Genomic DNA, 19,751 nt, shown 5'->3' with positions numbered 1-19,751 from the left:
TTTTTTCACACAAATAGAGCTTTCATTTGATGGTATTTAATCACCGCTGGGTTTTTTATTTTTTGTGCTATAAAAGAAAAAAAGACTGAAAATTCAGTAAAAAAATGAATTTTTCTTGGTTTCTGTTAGAAAATTTAGCAAATTAGTAATTTTTCTTCATAAATTTTGGCCAAAATTTATGCTGCTACATATCTTTGGTAAAAATAAGTACAAATTGGTGTATATTATTTGGTCTTTGTGAAAGTTATAGAGTTCAAAAGCTATGGTGCCAATATCTGAAAATTGATCACACCTGAATTACTGACGGCCTTACTTCTTGAGACCCTAGGCTCGGTTCACACTGGGGCGACTTGGGATCCGACTTGTACGCCCTCAAGTCGCCCCAAGTCGCCCCAAGTCGCTTTGCATTTAGATTACAATTGTAGTGAATTGAACCGTCTTAACTGACACTACTGAAGTCGCTCCGACTTCAAAAAAGGTTCCTGTACTACTTCTATCCGACTTGTAGGCGACTTGTACCCATTCAACTCAATGTAAGTCGCCTGCAAGTCGGATCTCTCAAGCGACTTTGCAGAGAAAACCCCTCCCTCCCCCCTCCCTCCCAGAGAGGTGATTGGCCACAGGCGAAGTCGCCTGTCATGGAGGCGACTTCAAGTCGCCTCATAATTTGCCGAAGTCGCGCTGAAGTCGCGCTAAAGTCGCGCTGAAGCCGCGTTGAAGTCGCGGTACAAAGTCGCGCTAAAGTCGTGTTGCCCATGTGTGAACCGACCCTAACATGCCAGAAAAGTACAAATAACCCCCAAATGACCCTTTTTGGAAAGAAGACATTCCAAGGTATTTAGAAAGATGTATGGTGAGTTTTTTGAAGTTGACATTTTTTCCCACAATTCTTTGCAAAATCAAGATTTTCTTTTTTTTTTTTCACAAAATTATCATATTAGCAGGTTATTTCTCACACACCACATATGCATACAACAAATTTCATGCCAAAACATATACTGCTATTACTCCTGAGTACGATGATACCACATGTGTGAGACTTTTACACAGCGTGGCCACATACAGAGGCCCAACATGCAGGGGAGCACCTTCAGGCGTTCTGGAGCACCCATGCCAATTCTGACATTTCTCTCCTACATGTAAAAATCATCATTTATTTGCTAGAAAATTACATAGAACCCCAAAACATTATATATTTTTTTTAGCAAAGACCCTAGAAAATACAATGGCGGTCGTTGCAACTTTTTATCTCGCACGGTATGTGCGCAGCAATTTTTCAAATGCGTTTTTTTTTTTTAAAAAACAGTTTTGTGCTTTAAAAAAAAACAGTAAAGTTAGCCCAATGTATTTGCATAATGTGAAAGATGAAGTTATGCCGAGTAAATAGATACCTAACATGTCACCCTTCAAAATTGCACACGCTCGTGGAATGGTGCCAAACTTCGCTACTTAAAAAACCCCATAGGTGACGCTTTAACATTTTTTACTGGTTACATGTTTTGAGTTGCAGAGGAGGTTTAGGGCCAAAATTATTGCTCTCGCTCTAACATTCGCAGCGATGCCTCACATGTGTGGTTTGAACACCGTTTTTATATGTGGGCGGGACTTACGTATGCGTTCGCTTCTGCATGCGAGCACATGGGGACAGGGACGCTTTAAAAAATGTTTTTTTTTTTAATTGTTCGTTTTACTTTATTTATTTCAGTTTGACACTTTTTTCCAAAAAAATTATTTTTTGATCACTTTTATTCCTATTACAAGGAATGTAAACATCCCTTGTAATAGGAATATGGCATGACAGGTCCTGTTTACAGTGAGATATGGGGTCAATAAGACCCCACATCTCACCTCTAGGCTGGGAAGTAGGGATGAGCCGAACACCCCCCTGTTCGGTTCGCACCAGAACATGCGAACAGGAAAAAAGTTCGTTCGAACACGCGAACACCGTTAAAGTCTATGGGACACGAACATGAATAAACAAAAGTGCTAATTTTAAAGGCTTATATGCAAGTTATTGTCATAAAAAGTGTTTGGGGACCTGGGTCCTGCCCCAGGGGACATGGATCAATGCAAAAAAAAGTTTTAAAAACGGCCGTTTTTTCAGGAGCAGTGATTTTAATAATGCTTAAAGTCAAACAATAAAAGTGTAATATCCCTTTAAATTTCGTACCTGGGGGGTGTCTATAGTATGCCTGTAAAGGGGCGCATGTTTCCTGTGTTTAGAACAGTCTGACAGCAAAATGACATTTTGAAGGAAAAAACGTATTTAAAACTACCCGCGGCTATTGCATTGCCGACAATACACATAGAAGTTCATTGATAAAAACGGCATGGGAATTCCCCAAAGGGGAACCCCAAACCAAAATTAAAAAAAAAAAAAATGACGTGGGAGTCCTCCTAAATTCCATACCAGGCCCTTCAGGTCTGGTATGGATATTAAGGGGAACCCCGGCCAAAATTAAAAAAAAAAAAATGACGTGGGGTTCCCCCTAAATTCCATACCAGACCCTTCAGGTCTGGTATGGATTTTAAGGGGAACCCCGCGCCAAAAAAAAAAAAAAAAACGGCGTGGGGTCCCCCCAAAAATCCATACCAGACCCTTATCCGAGCACGCAACCTGGCAGGCCGCAGGAAAAGAGGGGGGGACGAGAGTGCGGCCCCCCCTCCCTCCTGAACCGTACCAGGCCACATGCCCTCAACATTGGGAGGGTGCTTTGGGGTAGCCCCCCAAAACACCTTGTCCCCATGTTGATGAGGACAAGGGCCTCATCCCCACAACCCTGGCCGGTGGTTGTGGGGGTCTGCGGGCGGGGGGCTTATCGGAATCTGGAAGCCCCCTTTAACAAGGTGACCCCCAGATCCCGGCCCCCCCCTGTGTGAAATGGTAAGGGGGTACTTATACCTCTACCATTTCACGAAAAAAGTGTCAAAAATGTTAAAAATGACAAGAGACAGTTTTTGACAATTCCTTTATTTAAATGCTTCTTCTTTCTTCTATCTTCCTTCATCTTCTGGTTCTTCTGGCTCTTCTGGTTCTTCCTCCGGCGTTCTCGTCCAGCATCTCCTCCGCGGCGTCTTCTATCTTCTTCTCCTCGGGCCGCTCCGCACCCATGGCATGGGGGGGAGGCTCCCGCTCTTCTCTTCTTCTTTTCTTCTCTTCTTCATTTTCTTCTCCGGGCCGCTCCGCAATCCATGCTGGCATGGAGGGAGGCTGCCGCTGTGTGACGGCACTCCTCGTCTGACAGTTCTTAAATAACGGGGGGGCGGGGCCACCCGGTGACCCCGCCCCACTCTGACGCACGGTGACTTGACGGGACTTCCCTGTGACATCACGGGGAATGCCACAGGGAAGTCCCGTCATGTCCCGTGCGTCAGAGGGGGGCGGGGTCACCGGGTGGCCCCGCCCCCCCCCCCGTTATTTAAGAACTGTCAGACGAGGAGCGCCGTCACACAGCGGGGGCCTCCCTCCATGCCAGCATGGATTGCGGAGCGGCCCGGAGAAGAAAATGAAGAAGAGAAGAAGAGAAGAAAAGAAGAAGAGAAGAGTGGGAGCCTCCCCCCCATGCCATGGGTGCGGAGCGGCCCGAGGAGAAGAAGATAGAAGACGCCGCGGAGGAGATGCTGGACGAGAACGCCGGAGGAAGAACCAGAAGAGCCAGAAGAACCAGAAGATGAAGGAAGATAGAAGAAAGAAGAAGCATTTAAATAAAGGAATTGTCAAAAACTGTCTCTTGTCATTTTTAACATTTTTGACACTTTTTTCGTGAAATGGTAGGGGTATAAGTACCCCCTTACCATTTCACACAGGGGGGGGGCCGGGATCTGGGGGTCACCTTGTTAAAGGGGGCTTCCAGATTCCGATAAGCCCCCCGCCCGCAGACCTCCACAACCACCGGCCAGGGTTGTGGGGATGAGGCCCTTGTCCTCATCAACATGGGGACAAGGTGTTTTGGGGGGCTACCCCAAAGCACCCTCCCAATGTTGAGGGCATGTGGCCTGGTACGGTTCAGGAGGGAGGGGGGGCCGCACTCTCGTCCCCCCCTCTTTTCCTGCGGCCTGCCAGGTTGCGTGCTCGGATAAGGGTCTGGTATGGATTTTTGGGGGGACCCCACGCCGTTTTTTTTTTTTTTTTTTGGCGCGGGGTTCCCCTTAAAATCCATACCAGACCTGAAGGGTCTGGTATGGAATTTAGGGGGAACCCCACGTCATTTTTTTTTTTTAATTTTGGCCGGGGTTCCCCTTAATATCCATATCAGACCTGAAGGGCCTGGTATGGAATTTAGGGGGACTCCCACGTCATTTTTTTTTTTTTAATTTTGGTTCGGGGTTCCCCTTTGGGGAATTCCCATGCCGTTTTTATCAATGAACTTCTATGTGTATTGTCGGCAATGCAATAGCCGCGGGTAGTTTTAAATGAGTTTTTTCCTTCGAAATGTCATTTTGCTGTCAGATTGTTCTAAACACGGGAAACATGCGCCCCTTTACAGGCATACTATAGACACCCCCCAGGTACGAAATTTAAAGGGATATTACACTTTTATTGATTGACTTTAAGCATTATTAAAATCACTGCTCCTGAAAAAACGGCCGTTTTTAAAACTTTTTTTTGCATTGATCCATGTCCCCTGGGGCAGGACCCAGGTCCCCAAACACTTTTTATGACAATAACTTGCATATTAGCCTTTAAAATTAGCACTTTTGATTTCTCCCATAGACTTTTAAAGGGTGTTCTGCGGCATTCGAATTTGCCGCGAACACCCCAAATTGTTCGCTGTTCGGCGAACTTGCGAACAGCCAATGTTCGAGTCGAACATGAGTTCGACTCGAACTCGAAGCTCATCCCTACTGGGAAGCCTGAAATAATAAAAAAAAAAAGATCCTGGCTTCAATCGTAGCGGTGAGTCGGTAGAAGCACCAGAGGGTGGCGGCCTCCCATAAAAACGATCAAGCAGTGGAACAGCCGCTATGATCATTTTTATGGTGTAGGGAATTGCCGGCTGAAAAAGCTGATATCTGAATGATGCCTGTAGCTGCAGCAGTCAAGGACGTCATATGACGGCGGGCAGGAAGTGATTAAAACGCAATTTATTTATTTTTAACACAAAGTTGTCCATTTATATAATATTTCTAACACATAGCATGTACATACCAAAAATGACACCCCAAAATAGAGATTCTCCTACTCCTTCTGAGTACGGCGATACCACATGTGTGAGACTTCCACAGCTTGGCCACATACAGAGGCCGATTACAGCTGAGTATGGCTGAGCATGGCCAAGTATGGCTGAGCATGGTTGCGCATGGCTGGGTATGGCTGGGTATGGCTGAGTATGGCAGGGTATTGCAGGGTATGGCAGAGTATGGCTGGGTATGGCTGGGTATGGCAGAGTATGGCTGGGTATGGCAGAGTATTGCAGAGTATTGCAGGGTATTGCGGAGTATTGCAGGGTATTGCGGAGTATTGCAGGGTATTGCGGAGTATTGCAGGGTATTGCAGGGCATTGCAGGGCATTGCAGGGCATTGCAGAGCATTGCAGGTTATTGCAGGGTATTGCAGAGCATTGCAGAGTATTGCAGAGCATTGCAGGGAATTGCAGAGTATTGCAGAGTATTGCATAGGGCATTGCAGAGTATTGCACAGGGCATTGCAGAGTATTGCACAGGGCATTGCAGAGTATTGCACAGGGCATTGCAGAGTATTGCACAGGGTATTGCACAGGGTATTGCAGGGATGGCTGAGCATGGATTGTGTCTCTGTGTCACAGAGCAGCGCTGTGGGCACTACAGATGCAGCCCACAGCGCTGCTGCCATCCGATCCCTCCCCCTCTGTACCGATCAGTACACTGGAGGGGAGAGAGGAACAGGCATCATGATATGACGCCGGTTTGTTTACAAGTGATCGCTCCGTCATTTGACGGATCGCAACCGTTTACCGTGATCCGTGATGCGCCAGGTCCTCTGTACCCGGCGGTCACGGATGTTCTCGGGTGCATGCCCCAGGGGGCGCGCAAGAGCAGAATTCTGGGGGGACATCATAGTACGCCCTCCCAGAGTTAAGCAACCACCCTGTAGCCGTCATTTGGCTATGGGCCGGTTGTTAAGTGGTTAATGTGTGACTAAGAATAATTCTTCTCCATCATTGAATGAAGAAATAGTAACACTAAATGTTCTGAATTTTCAAAAAAAAGATAGAAAAAATAACCACAGCAACCATGAAGCAGAATAATTTTTCCAAGTAGATACCGCCACTGAATTCTTAATATTTACAAAAATTAAATCAGATCCCATAAATGGGGAGGGCATGAAGTTCCGACTAGGTCCGCCTCCGGCAGCGGGGAGAAAAAATGGTCCATCTGTGGGTGAGAGAGAGCGTCAGCCATGATGTAAACCTTACCTTGAATGTATTTAGCCTTTAACCAGATGTTCCATTTAAAACAAAGAAACTAAATGTCACAATAAAGAAACCACCTGTGGAGACTTGGAGGAAAGACAATTTACAGCAAAGCATACACCTTTATTGTCTGTGCTCAGTAATATTCTCCTATTCGCACAATGAAAACCCCATAACTCCAAAGAAACAATAATCGGAAAGAATTACAAATGCACTATATTTCTGCAGAAACAATTGGCAATCCTCCGGCTTGGCCAAGCAGATGCGCACCAGTGTCCCCCCCAGATTGCTCCAAAACCAATCGATCCTGCTGCATCTGTCACCAATAAGAAATCACTGTTACAAATAAAATCCATCTGTCACAGTGATTTCCCATTAAATTGCTCAAGAAAATTCAACCAAACCAAGAGGTCCCCTATTATCTCTGAGGTCAATCTGACATGAGAGGAAGGGCTTTTTAAACCAGATATAGCCGAGTACAACCTTCTGGAAAAACCTCTTCCCATCGGTAAAACCCTTTACACAAATACCAATTGACCCAAAAGCGATTGCATTTCTTTTAGTGTTATCTTCTTCCTTCTTATGAACATCAACAGAACCTGTATAATCTTGTATATTTTATTGCCGGGAGACGAAACTTACCTGCTACCGTATGCACTGTGATACCCAAAAATTCTATAGATGTTGTTGGAAAAACAGTTTTTTCTTCTGCCAAAGGAATATCAAAATATTTATATACTGAAAAGAATGAATTCAGTAAATGAAGACAGTTCTCCGATTCTCCAGATCCCATGAAAAGAAAATCATCTAAATAATGAATTGAGATTCTAGAGTCCGCCACCTCATTTACTACCCAATGAATGAATGAAGAAAACGTTTCAAAATATATACACATGACAACGAACAGCTCATTGGCAGGCACTTGTCAAAGTAAAAATTATTCTCAAAACAGATCCCTAAAGAGTTAAAACTATTTGGATTCAACGGGAGAAGTCTAAAAGCCGACTTAATGTCTGCTTTTGCCATTAAACCTTTCATGACTAAGCCTATTTTTGACATTTGGTGTTTACAAGTTAAAATACGTATTTTTTGCTAGAAAATTACTTAGAGCCCAAACATTATATATATATTTTTTAGTAGAGAATCTAGAGAATAAAATGGTGATTGTTGCAATATTTTGTATTACCCGGTATTTGTGCAGCGGTGTTTTAAACGCAAATTTTTGGGAAAAGGGACACTTTCATGAATTTAAAAAAAAAACAAACAGTAAAGTTAGCCCAATTTTTTTGTATAATGTGAAAGATGATGTTACGCCGAGTAAATAGATACTAAACATGTCACGCTTTCTAATTGCACGCACTCATGGAATGGCGATAAACTACGGTACCTAAAAATCTCCATAGGCGACGCTTTAAATTTTTTTTATGGTTACCAGGTTAGAGTTACAGAGGAGGTCCAGTGCTAGAATTATTGCTCTCGCTCTGGCGATCGCGGCGATACCTCACATGTGATTTGAACACCGTTTACATATGCGGGCGCGACTTCTGTATGTGTTTTCTTTGCTCGCGGGGACAGGGGCGCTTTAAAAAAAAATATTTTTTCTTGTTTTATTTTTATATTTATAAATCGTGTTTTAAAAAAAAAAAATTGATCACTTTTATTGCTGTCACAAGGAATGTAAACATCCCTTGTGACAGTAATAGGTGGTGACAGGTACTCTTTATGGACCCCCGATCCCTCCTTTGCACTTCAAAGTATTCAGATCGACGTTTTTGGCGATTCCGAATACTGTATATTTTTTTTAAACCCGCGCCATTGGCAGCCGAGTAAATGGAAAGTAACGTCATGACGTTACTTGCATGTTTACGATTAGGAGGCTGGAACGAAGCCGCTTACGGCTTCGTTCCAGACTGTCACTAGCCGCCGGAGGCGACGGATTGGTGATCGGACCTCCCGGTGGATCGGGAGGCCCGGTAAGAGCGGCGGGAGGCGGCGGGAGGGGGGGGGGACGTCCACACATGGCATACACTCTTTACCTCTTATTTCCTTTACCATTTTACCGTGAGGAGATTCTAATGCCTGTGAAGTAAACACCGGACCCTTAGCCACATTATCATTGTCATTTATAACTGCTGACCAAACTCCTGTTGCAACATCACCACCCTCCCCTGCTTGATCAGACTGAACTTCATTATTACTCTGTAAAGCATGAATTAATTGCAACGATGATGATAATGCAGAATTCTGATTCACTGTGTTAAGCTTACCATTATCTAAAACTGCCATAGTTGGTTGTACTAGTTGATTGTGCATGGGAGTCTCGCACTGCACAGGAATTGCACTGCCGGCTTTATCTGCCCCTAAATGAGCGCCCCAACTTATCCCCCGGGCTGCTATTTCTTTGTTTGCCTGCAGCCCTGGGAGTAATTCATCTCTGTCTCGTCTCCGTGGCGATTCTCCTCTACCTTGTGATGCGAGATTTAATCTCCGCCCACCTCTTTTCCTCACCGATGACTCCGAGCCTGCGCGCCTTCTACCCGTCTCCTAGGCCGACCTCTCTCTTCTGCCTCCAGGGGGAGCGGGCGTGACTAGGCTGAAGCTCCTACGCTGTTGCCGCCGCCTCTTTCCGACCCTCCGCTTCCTCCCCTCAAATAACTCTTTCCTGTTTCCCGACCTCCACATCTTCTTCCGCTGGATCTTCTCCCTCCAGCGAACGAACATGGCTATGCAGAGCTCCGACGCCGTCCCATTCCATCTCCTTTGCTCCTCTGCTATTCTCTCCATCGGCTTTAAACAACTCTTGACCTGTAGGTAAGGCTAAACAGCTCCGAAAGCCATTCCTCTCCACCCACTGCTTCCGCTCTCTCTAAAAGCTGACGGACTAGCATCTTCATGACAACCGGGATATCACCTCAGAGTTCAGTGGTATTATAGCTCTTCTGCTGAAGCTCTTCTTGATGTCTCCTCTCTGGCGACTGGCAAAATTCCAATCAGGGGGTTCTATAAAAAGCCCCCTAAACACCTTCAAGAAGGTTCTAAGGTCACCTGACCCTAACTAGCCAATCCTATTTGACCTTCTCACCTTCTGGAAACCTCTCTGTCATGTGACTCCGTTACACAAATAGAATAAGCCCCTTTATAAATTCTTTAATATTAATGTAATAGTCGATGCCAGGGTCCCATGAGCCAAGGGGAGGGCCTAAATAGTCTGCCCCCTTTTACCCCACATTCTCTGCAGTCATTTAAGGTGGCCATAGAATAGGTAATTCCTTTTTATTTCATTCCTACTATGGCCACCTTAAATGAGTGCAGAGAACGTACTGAGATGCTGAACAGGTAAAAGAGATAAAAAGTAATGTGGGATGGAAAGGGTGTCAGTCAGTGATTGGAATGGTCAGATCTGACACCGGAGGATGCAGGATGGGAGCAGTGACGATACATGTGAGGCAAGAGCAAACAGGAAATAGTGAAGGAGGGAGGATCGGTGTGATAGGGAAGATCTACAGACTTGCAGTACACGGAGAGAGGGGGAAGTAAAGTTGGAGGTGAAAGGTGCTGCTGTAGCAGGATTCAAGACAGTGAAAATAGCATAGCGGGTGCCTCTTCCCCCCCCCCCCCGTCCTGGCCCTGCATGTACTGTACCCCCTCTGTGTGTTTCCAGGGATCCCTCTGTGTGCACTTCTGGATGCCGAGTCTGTCACAGGGAGATGGACGGAGGACATGAACCTTTGCCTCTGCCTGCTGCTTGGACCTATCGCTCCCTGAGCCTGCCACTGTTCTTCTTCTCCTGCCGATTCCCTCAGCACTTACTTGCTGAAGGAGTCAGGCAGTGTGAGCCAAGTCACTCCTCTGCCAGCAGCACAGGGACTGAGAGAGCCGGGACTTTAAACCTACTATCGGCAAATGCGGCCAGTGTAAATCCACATAGGAGCCAAAATATAAAAAAATAGTCCCTCCAGCTACAATCTCCAGGGTTCTCCAGATGAACTGATGCCCCAGGCCCAGGCGCCCCCCCTTATCAACCGCCCTGGATAGAGCAGTGGATGGATGGCCAGTTGGCCACCTGCCTGTATGCAGACCGGGCAGCGATCGCCCTGGGCACTCCATTGTCCAATCTGTGTGTTCTCTGGGCTCAGTAGCAGCATCCTGGGAGGTGTACAGGAGCATCTGATGGCCAGCCAGCCGACTCTTGTGTTCCACCACCATGGGATTGAAAAAAGTTGACCAGCTAGACCGGAAGTGAAGCTATTCAGCTAAAAGCACCGCCCTATGTCCTCCACGGCTCCGCCAATCACAAAGAATAATTGTACAGTGGCAGTGCTGGGGTGCATGGCTCTGCTCCCCGAGGAAATGCTAAAGGAAGCCAATCAAGCTTCCCAGCTGCAGTCACATGATTGCAGAAACATAATGTTTCCCATAGACACCTGTGTGTCCAGCGCCCGCACGAACTTTTTTTTTTTTTTTGATCACTAGCTTTGGGGGGCGGCGCCCCGGTGCCCCTGCACCCCCTATTGATGGGCCTACCACTAGTAGCAGCCCAGTTTAGGCAAAATGGCTAAACTTAGACAAAATGGAAACTAACAAGATGGATGACTCTGACAAGCATGTTTAAGTGTTCTGCAACTCAGTAGCTGATGCACAGAAGTGGGAAACCGCAAGGCTTCATGCTAACGGCTTAGAGTATAAGCTTAGCTTATGCTAAAGGAAAAAATGTTTTAAGAATTGTTTTTGTAAGAGGAAAGGTATTGTGTGACGTAATTGTTAATATATATATATATATATATATATATGCTGTTAACGCCCACAAGGGCGCACTTAGCATGCTGACTTTAGTCGGACGGAGTATCTCCCGCTACCAGAATAAAAAGTTTGTTTTCCTGAAAAGTCTGTTGTCCGGAGTTATCACTGGTTTCTCAGAACTTATAGAGCTTTTTTTGGTGCAACACATGCACATGTATAGTGGCTTGCCACGCAACTGCGGTACAGCACACCCTTCATGTGTCTTGTGGTGAAACTCAGTGTGTGTGTGGCTCAAGTGTTTTTTTTTATAATGCATTTAATGTGAACTGCTGGCCCATTCAAAATGAATGGGCTGCCCTGACGCAGAGCATCATAACACATTAAAACACTTTGTTACAGAATGCAAAAGTGTGAAGGGGATGTTAAGTACCGGTATACGGAGTGGATTTGCTAGTGGCAGCCAATGATAAATAAATATTATTGCTGCTATCGATAAATGATACTTCTTCTGTTCCATTCTTTTTCAGATTTTCAAATGACTTTCAACATGATGGAAAAAACAGCTGTAGCCCAGGGACTGACTGACCATCAGGGCACTCAGGCACCGACCGAGGGCCCCATGGCCAGTAGGGGGCTCCATGAGCAGGGACAGTCACACTCTTTAAGAAGGTGTTCCGTTACAGCTCAATCCCGGGGTTTGTCAGTAGCAGTGTCATTGCTTCTAAATACATACACTGCCTGGCGGTTTATGTATTTAGAAGTTCCGAGTCTTCTTTCTGTCTCACCCCTCAGTGTTCTCCTGCACACTCCCTCTGTGTTCCACTCAGGCAGGTCCCCCTTCCAGTGCAGTGTGATGGGAGAACCCGAAGGAAAGGCATAGCTACTGCTGACTACTGCACGCTATATGCAGGGAGGGAGGTGAGCGAGTGAGGAAAGTTGTCCTGGAGGTAAGCTGCACACACTACAAAGTTTCATGTCAGGAGGAAATTTCTGTGGGAACATGTGAAGGGTTAAGTAAGGTGACAAGGAGGGTTGAAATAGCAGTTAATTGTGTGTGTTGGAGCCAGCAGAGATTGCAGCCCCCCCAGCTGACAGACATCTCCTAAGCAGGCATACTTTATACTAAGCACTATCTATCTACAGAAACATCCCCCCATCACTCTGTGTATGTCCCAGATAATGGGAAGTTCATTTATGACCTTTCCATTTAACCCTGTGTTATGCACACCCTGTACAATGAAAAGTGTACACTAACCACATAAACTATAAACATATCATAACACAATGTTCATGGCTATCTGCATGGTACCACAACTGTATGAACACTGATCATTAGGGAACCATCTATGTTTATGGAGGATTGTTATTTTTTTTTATGTGCTAACAGTGATGGTACATGTGCAACCAAGCATGGGAATGTTTTTCACATATCACGTGTAGGGCAGCCCATTAATTTCAATGGACTGCCCTACATGCAAGCAACATGGAAAAGCCATGAAAAAGTCCAGTTCGGTGTGCGCAGATGCATGGGAGTGCCATTACTAATTAATAGAACTACTGTGCATCTGATTAAAGGGCAGCTCATTTCTGTGCATGTTGGGAAAGCATACGCTTTTTCATGCATTCCCCCAATGCAAAGATGTGAACTTAGCCATAGGGCTTAATTTACTAAAGACAAACAGACTGTGCACTTTGCAAAGTGCAGTTGTTCCAGAGCTTAGTAAATGAGGTAAGGCTTCACTTTGCAAAGAATATCCAATCACGTGCAAGAAAAATAAAAAAAACGGAATTTTTGTTTGCACATGATTGGACGATGGAAGTCAGCAGAGCTGCTGCTCATATACCAAGCTCTGGAGCAACTGCAACATTGCAAAGTGCACAGTTTTTTTCCCTTTAGTAAATCAACCCCATTGAGTGTTTAGTTTATGTGTTGAATTTAAACTTTTGGTTGTACAGAGTTTGGATAACACAGGGTTAGAAAAAGAATGGTCATAAAACAACTTCACATTATTTGGACATACACAGAGTGATTGGGGGTTGCATATTATTGTAAGAAGAGGTTGTTCTCTTTGAGCAGTACCATTGTGTTATTTATTGTTTTATCTATTAGTAGATAAGCGCAGAAGTTTTTTGATTATAGACATCTTTATCTAAATATTTCTCCGCCCCTGCCTCCCCCAGCTTGCATAACCCCCAGGCTACTTAATACATCCAGCTGACAGACATCACTTTGAGCTACCCCCCAGCTGAGTGACTCTATTGCATGGTTACTTTTCATTCTCTACCTTCCCAACATCCCTATCCGGTCACCCCACAGACACTGCCACTGAAATAAATCCCTCCACAACCGAGTCACCCCCACCGTCTTACACCCCCATCCCACTGGTGCTTGGGGGGGGGACCCCTGCACCTGTAGTTATTCCCACCAAGGGGATGGTGCGTGGATAGACCGGGTGGGGGAAATATCTGAAACCAATCTTTTGTGGCTCTCATTGCAACAGCTGAAAGATTGGTTCAGTTATTTCCTTCACTCGCTGCACTAATCTGGATTTCTCTCACTACCTGGACCCCATCCCCCCCCCTCCGCAGCGCTGCCGGCCTCCCTCCTTTCCTCTCCAATGGAATATACCAGCCCCTTCCTTTTGAAGACAGTGAGTGATTGATACTGATCACTCACTGTATTCATTCATAACTGAGCATAGTAAACTATGTTTACTACGCTTCAGTTTACGAATGGGCAGTAGTCTCTGTCTCCTGTTCATTCATTTTCAGTGCAACTTAGGCTGCAGAGAAAGGGACTGGGGAATCTGTGTCCTCAGTACCTGTCTCAAAAGAACCCCCCCCCCCCAACAGAGTTGTGAAAAAAAATGTTTTAAAAAAAATTTAATTATTAAATTAAAAATTTGATTAAAAAAAAAAAAATTGTAAAAAATCTGAGTGGTGTTAAACTCTGTACTACCACTTATACCTACAGTTAAGCCTATAATACGGCTTACCTGTAGGTACTGTGAATATCTCATAAACTTGCACCGTTTAGGAGATATTCAGAGTGTATGCAGCTGATGACATCATCAGTGCATACACTCTGAAAGTCCGGCTTACAGTGCCAGACCTACAGAGGCCGTGCTGTTAAGGTGGCACTGCCCATGAGAGGCTCCCAGTACATTTATTGGGTCACCAGCTTTAAGTTTCCTGCCACTCTTCATGTCACCAAGCTAGGGGCACCACAAAGGCCATGCCGCATTAATGATGCATCAGAAAGATGGCTGCTTTGTGGTGGCCATCTTTAAACCCATGATCCCCTAGTGCCCGGGGACCCCATGAGTTGTCAGTCCGCCCCTGCTGTAGCCGTACTATTTTTATCCAGCCAATGCCATCCTCATTTTACATACCAGTCTGTGGGAGTCTCTAACACATTCTCTGCATTTAATATGCATTCCTTTTAAGTGCAATGTTGATGCTGCATGACCACTTGCACATAAACTATACTAAATGTAAGTTAAAGTCATTTCAAAAACACAGCACGAAAATGTATTTTAAGTTAACCACATGTGAAATGTAGTAACACATGTGTACCCTAAGAACAGACAATACACCCCTGTGCCCCAAGATTCAATATATAGCGTCTCTTATTTTTGTATGAACCCTGATCTGCTTTCTGTCACCCAGCATCATGATCTGCGAGCCAAGAAATCATGTAACTTAGTTCCAGTACCTTGGAATGCACACATAGATAAAACAGTAAATGAAAAGGCATTTAACGTGAAATCAACCTTTTCCCTAGCATAAAATGCTTGCTGCTTGAAAATAGGTTAAAAGTTTTCTTTTTAAACATGCAGCTAAGTGCAGAGCACACACACCTTCTCTCCTGAGCTGGAAAGGCCTAGATAGCAATCCTGTGATGATGCACTGCTACCTTATCTGCAGTACTTCTGCGTTGTAGCACTGACATAGGAGAGGAGAGCCAGATCTGCAGTTTTCAGCCCTGCACACTGAACAGTCCAGTCTGAGAGCTAGCACAGCCATCTATACAATTACAGCTGGTAAGACATACCCAAAAATCACACTTTACTGTCTGAACTATTCTTAATGTTGGGGCATCCTAGATGTGCCATTGATTTAAATACAATGGGTTACTTTCTGTTAATTTTTAATGGTTGGATGCAGGTATTCTATATGGGAGGCTTTTTTTTCTAGCAGCAGGAAATTGGGAGGGGCACATACACACCTGAGTAGCACAATTCAGTTCCACTTACTTTTTACACGTCTGCTGCACCTGCAATCATCCTGTGAATCCGCTCTGTACTATACTGGTGGGAGTTTAGAGGTGAGGCCTCTCTAAGCAGCCTTTGTTACATAGGAACAATGCTAAGTAATTGCTTTATCTGATCGAAGGAGATAACACATCAAAATACATTAGCAGCAGGTGAATATATCAAGTTTTTTAATTGAAGTATTTTTTTATGTTTCGACTGCTTTAATTATTTGCATGCTTTTATTGTTTTTATAAGTTGCCTTTTATAAAGTTTATGAATGTACTTGCATAACGTTACTATTTTTGGGGCCTTTTTATTTTTCTATGTGGAGCTATTTGTTTTACAGTGTGTGTGTTAATTTCAACCCATACGTTATTTTTATCTGGATAATTGTTTTCAAAAGTATTTTTTTGTAGACTTCTTTTTGCTTGTTACAGGTTTTTTCCTAAATTTGTTTTAGTAGTTGTAGCAAGATTTAGTACTAAGTAGTCTGACTTTGCTTGCCCATGTGTTTTTTGCTAGGCATGCAAGCCTGGTATTTAAAAGGGTGTTCTTTTTTTTTTTTTTTTTTTTTTTGTTTTTTTTATACATTTTAGCTATGAGGTTGTTAAGGCTACTTTCACACTGAGGCGCTATAGGGCAATAAAAATAGCACCTGGAAAGCACTTCTCCTCTCACTCTTTCACACTGGAGCGGTGCACTTGCGGGACATTAAAAAAAGTCCTGCAAGTAGCATCTTTGCAGTGCTTTAGGAGCGGTGTATACACACGTAATTTTTGCAGGCACACAATTGAATGATGGAAGTCCCATAGGATTAAAGTCCCTTACAAAGTGAACAGCCCATTTGCCTTTAAAATCACCCCCCACCCCTATTCCATGCAATGATTATATACAATGTATAATGGCAGTGAAGTGGAAAATGGGAAAGCATCCTAGGGCACTTAGTGTTATTTGAGCCTTACACTGCTGGTGCCTGCTTACAAGATCAAGACTTATGTTTCCATAGCACTGAATTACCAGCATAATGCCAGATTGCCAGTGTGATAACATGCCACCAATGCAATGATATGTTAGTAGCAGTTCATGCCAACATCAAAGTGGGTCCAGGTTCCATGATTTCTCCTCATCCTCTCCATGATAAAAACAAATTCTCCACAGCACCCTGAAAGCTTGTTAGTGGTAGTAAATCCAAAAATGTAATCTTTTGCAGCTTACCCATTATTAGATGCGGTTGCTGTATTTGTTTCCCTTTTTATTCTTTATCACCTGGTGACCCTGCCAGTAAATCCTGTTATTTTTCAACTTTATTAGACCAAGTTGTCCAGAAAAAGTAGCGGTTGGAGGGTTGAGATAAACCATTTACCACTGACGGGTGATTTAAAATGTTCACCTTTTGTTCATTTATGTAAAACCTTTATCCCAAAAGGAAACAAACCTGTGTTTTGTGTTTGCTGGAGTTTGGCTTTAATGTGTTAGTCAAGTCCACCTAAATCTACTAGGACATCTAATACTACCCTCCCCCAATCTGACAATGCTGCTGTCCACTGGAGGAGTAACGGAGCCACCTTTGGAGTGGAGACACCTTAAGGCCCCTTTCACATCAGCTTTTTAGGCAGGCCTGATTGGAGCCTCTATTCACCCATATGGAGCTGCGGATGTCAGCAGTGACATGTCTGCTGACACCCGCTGCTATCCGATCCAGTCCGTGAAATCCAGACGGATGGAGACCCTATTTTCCATCCATCTGGCAGATCGGATGAAAAGGGGCAGTCGGTCTGTTTTTTTTTTCCAATCTCCCCATAGAAGAGAGCGGGACTCTGACAGGTCTGTCCTAGCAGAATGAGTGGACATGGACTTGTCATCCGCCTGCTAATTGAGGATCAGCAGATCGATTCCCCCCCCCCCACCGCTGAGCAAAACTGGGTCCGCTGTGCGGACTGCCTGTGTGAAGGGACCCTAAAGCCCTGTACACACAGGCTGAATGTCAGGAGACCACTTCTGGTTCATAAAAAAAAGAAAAACGGCTTACATTTGGCCCCTGTGTATGTCGGTCCGTTCGGCCACTTCTGTCAGAGGTGTGTATTTTTTTTAGATAGAACTAGATTTATATAGCGCCAACAGTTTACGCAGCACTTTATAATACAATAAAATACAAGAGGATTAAGAGGTTATAATCTAATAGGGTGGGGTAGGTGGTACAAAAGGTTGTAATTGTGGGGAATGAGCTGATGGAAGTGGTAAAAGATTAGTTGGAGACGTGATAGGCTTTCCTGAAGAGATGAGTTATCAGGGATCGCCTGAAGGTAGCAAGAGTAGGGGATAGCCGGACAGGTTGAGGTAGTGAGTTCCACAGGATGGGAGAGGCTCTGGAGAATTCTTGGAGACGAGCATGGGAGGAGGAGACGAGAGAGCTTGAGAGTAGGAGGTCTTTGAGAAGAGCGGAGAGGACGATTTGGGTGATGTTTGGAGACAAGATTGGTGATGTAGCTCGGGCAGAGTTGTGAATGGCTTTGTATGTTGTGATTAGTATTTTGAATTTAATTCGCTGAGTGATTGGGAGCCAGTATAGGGATTGGAGGAGAGTGTTGCCAGACACTGAGCGGTTGGTAAGGTGTATAAGTCTGGCAGCAGCATTCATGATAGACTGAAGAGGGGATAGCCTATGGAGAGGCAGGCCAATGAGAAGGGAGTTGTAATAGTCAAGGCGAGAGAAAACAAGGGAGTGAATGAGGAGCTTGGTGTTTTTCATTTGTTAAAAGGGGGCGAATTTTAGAGATGTTACGGAGGTGAATTCTACAAACTTTTGACAACGATTGGACTTGAGGCTGAAATGACAAGTCAGAGTCTAGGATTACACCTAGTACCCTGGCGTGAGGGGAGGGACTGATGGTTGGATGGTTGCATTGTTGATATTGATGGAAAAGTCATGGGGGGGGGGGGAATATTAATAGTTCAGTTTTAGAGAGATTTAGTTTAAGGAAGTGGTGCAACATCCATGCTGATATATCAGTAAGTTAGTAATGCGAGAGGAGACTGAAGGGGTGAGGAGTAGACAGGTTTGGGTGTCATAGGTGTATAAGTGGTATTGGAAGCCGTGGGCAGTTATCAGGTGACCAAAGGAAGAAGTGTAGTTAGAGAAGGGGTCCAAGAACAGAGCCTTGGGGAACCCCCACAGAAAGGGGTAATGGAGAGGAGGAGACAGTTGTAGGTAACACTGAAGGAGCGCTGTGATAGGCAGAGAACCAGGATGGAGCAGAATCTCGGAGGAAGGGAATGTAGTTTATTGAGAAGGAGCGGGTGGTCAACAGTATCAAAGACCGCAGAGAGGTCAAGTAGTAGGAGTATGGAGTACTGGCTGTTGGTTTTAGCAGTTAGTAAATTGTTAGTGAGTTTTAGTAAGGCAGTTTCCATGGAGTGCTGCGAGCAAAAGCCAGACTGTAAGGGGTCAAGAAGGTTATTTTCACTGAGGTAGGAGCTAAGACGGTTGTAGACTAAAGCCTCGTACATGTGATCGGATTTTCCACTGGGAATTGTGTGATGACAGACTGTTGGAGGAAAATCCGACATTTTGGACGCTCCATCGGACAATTGACAGATTTTCCGCGGACAAATATTGGATGGCAGGCTTATAAATTTTCCGCGGACAAATGTCTGTTGGATTATCTAATCGTGTGTACACAAGTCCATCAGACAAAAGTCCAAAGTACAAACACGCATGCTCGGAAGCAAGGACGAGTCAAAAGCAGTCAGTCTTGTAAACTAGCGTTCGTAATGGAGAATTAACATTCGTGACGCGGCAAATTATAAAATCTCTAAATGCAGTGCACATTCTCTTTTTCTTTAATGGAATAATAATGAAGCTGCTTTGCTGGTGATACTGATGGAGTTCTGCCAAATGTATTTTAACCACTTCCCGCCCAAGGACGTCCTGGACTTTCAGTGGGAATATCTGAATGATGTCTGCAGCTACAGGCATCATTCAGATATCCTTGTTTTCCGCCGGTGATTCTGTGCACCATAAGAATGATCATAGGGGCAGTTCCACCGCTTGATCGTACTTACAGGCAACGGGAGGGGACAAAACCCCCCCCCCCCCCCCCCTTCCCGCCGCCATTCGGTGCTTCTCCGGTCTCTCCTGTGCCATCGGGACCCGGAGAAAGAATTGGCCGCCGCCGGATGACGGGAATAAAGATTTCCAGTGACCAGATGGTCACCAGTCGTCTCTATGACCGTCGGAGGCCCGGGCGTGAGGTTATGACGTCACGTCTGGGCCACGGATGTAAACAAAGCTGCGATCACGGCTGGTATGAGATCGTGGATTTTTTTTTTTTACGATCTCATGCTTTCCAGCCTGGAGGAGAGA

At 44.8% G+C, this 19,751-nt stretch overlaps 1 protein-coding gene and 1 long non-coding RNA gene across 7 annotated transcripts in view; one reads left to right on the top strand and one right to left on the bottom strand.

The window, feature by feature from the left end:
* Positions 1–16,271, bottom strand: part of LOC141139728 (uncharacterized) — an 84,988-nt gene extending 68,717 nt beyond the window's left edge. The window contains exon 1 of the long non-coding RNA XR_012243793.1: positions 15,389–16,271. This is a non-coding gene — a long non-coding RNA (uncharacterized lncRNA). The remainder of the gene's footprint in view (positions 1–15,388) is intronic.
* SPTSSB (serine palmitoyltransferase small subunit B) overlaps positions 14,985–19,751 on the top strand; it is a 28,256-nt gene continuing 23,489 nt past the window's right edge. Inside the window, exon 1 of one of the 6 annotated variants that reach the window (XM_073626125.1) lies at positions 14,985–15,175. The gene's annotated coding sequence lies outside the window, so the exon portion shown is untranslated. Of the gene's footprint in view, positions 15,176–15,337; positions 15,559–19,751 lie in introns of those variants that run through there. The other 5 variants (XM_073626121.1, XM_073626127.1, XM_073626124.1 and 2 more) reach the window with 5 other exon arrangements.

Source organism: Aquarana catesbeiana, linkage group LG04 (assembly GCF_042186555.1).
Source record: "Aquarana catesbeiana isolate 2022-GZ linkage group LG04, ASM4218655v1, whole genome shotgun sequence".
NCBI lineage: Eukaryota > Metazoa > Chordata > Amphibia > Anura > Ranidae > Aquarana > Aquarana catesbeiana.
The sequence above is the reverse complement of the archived record's forward strand: the minus strand, read 5'-3'. Positions and strand labels throughout refer to the sequence as shown.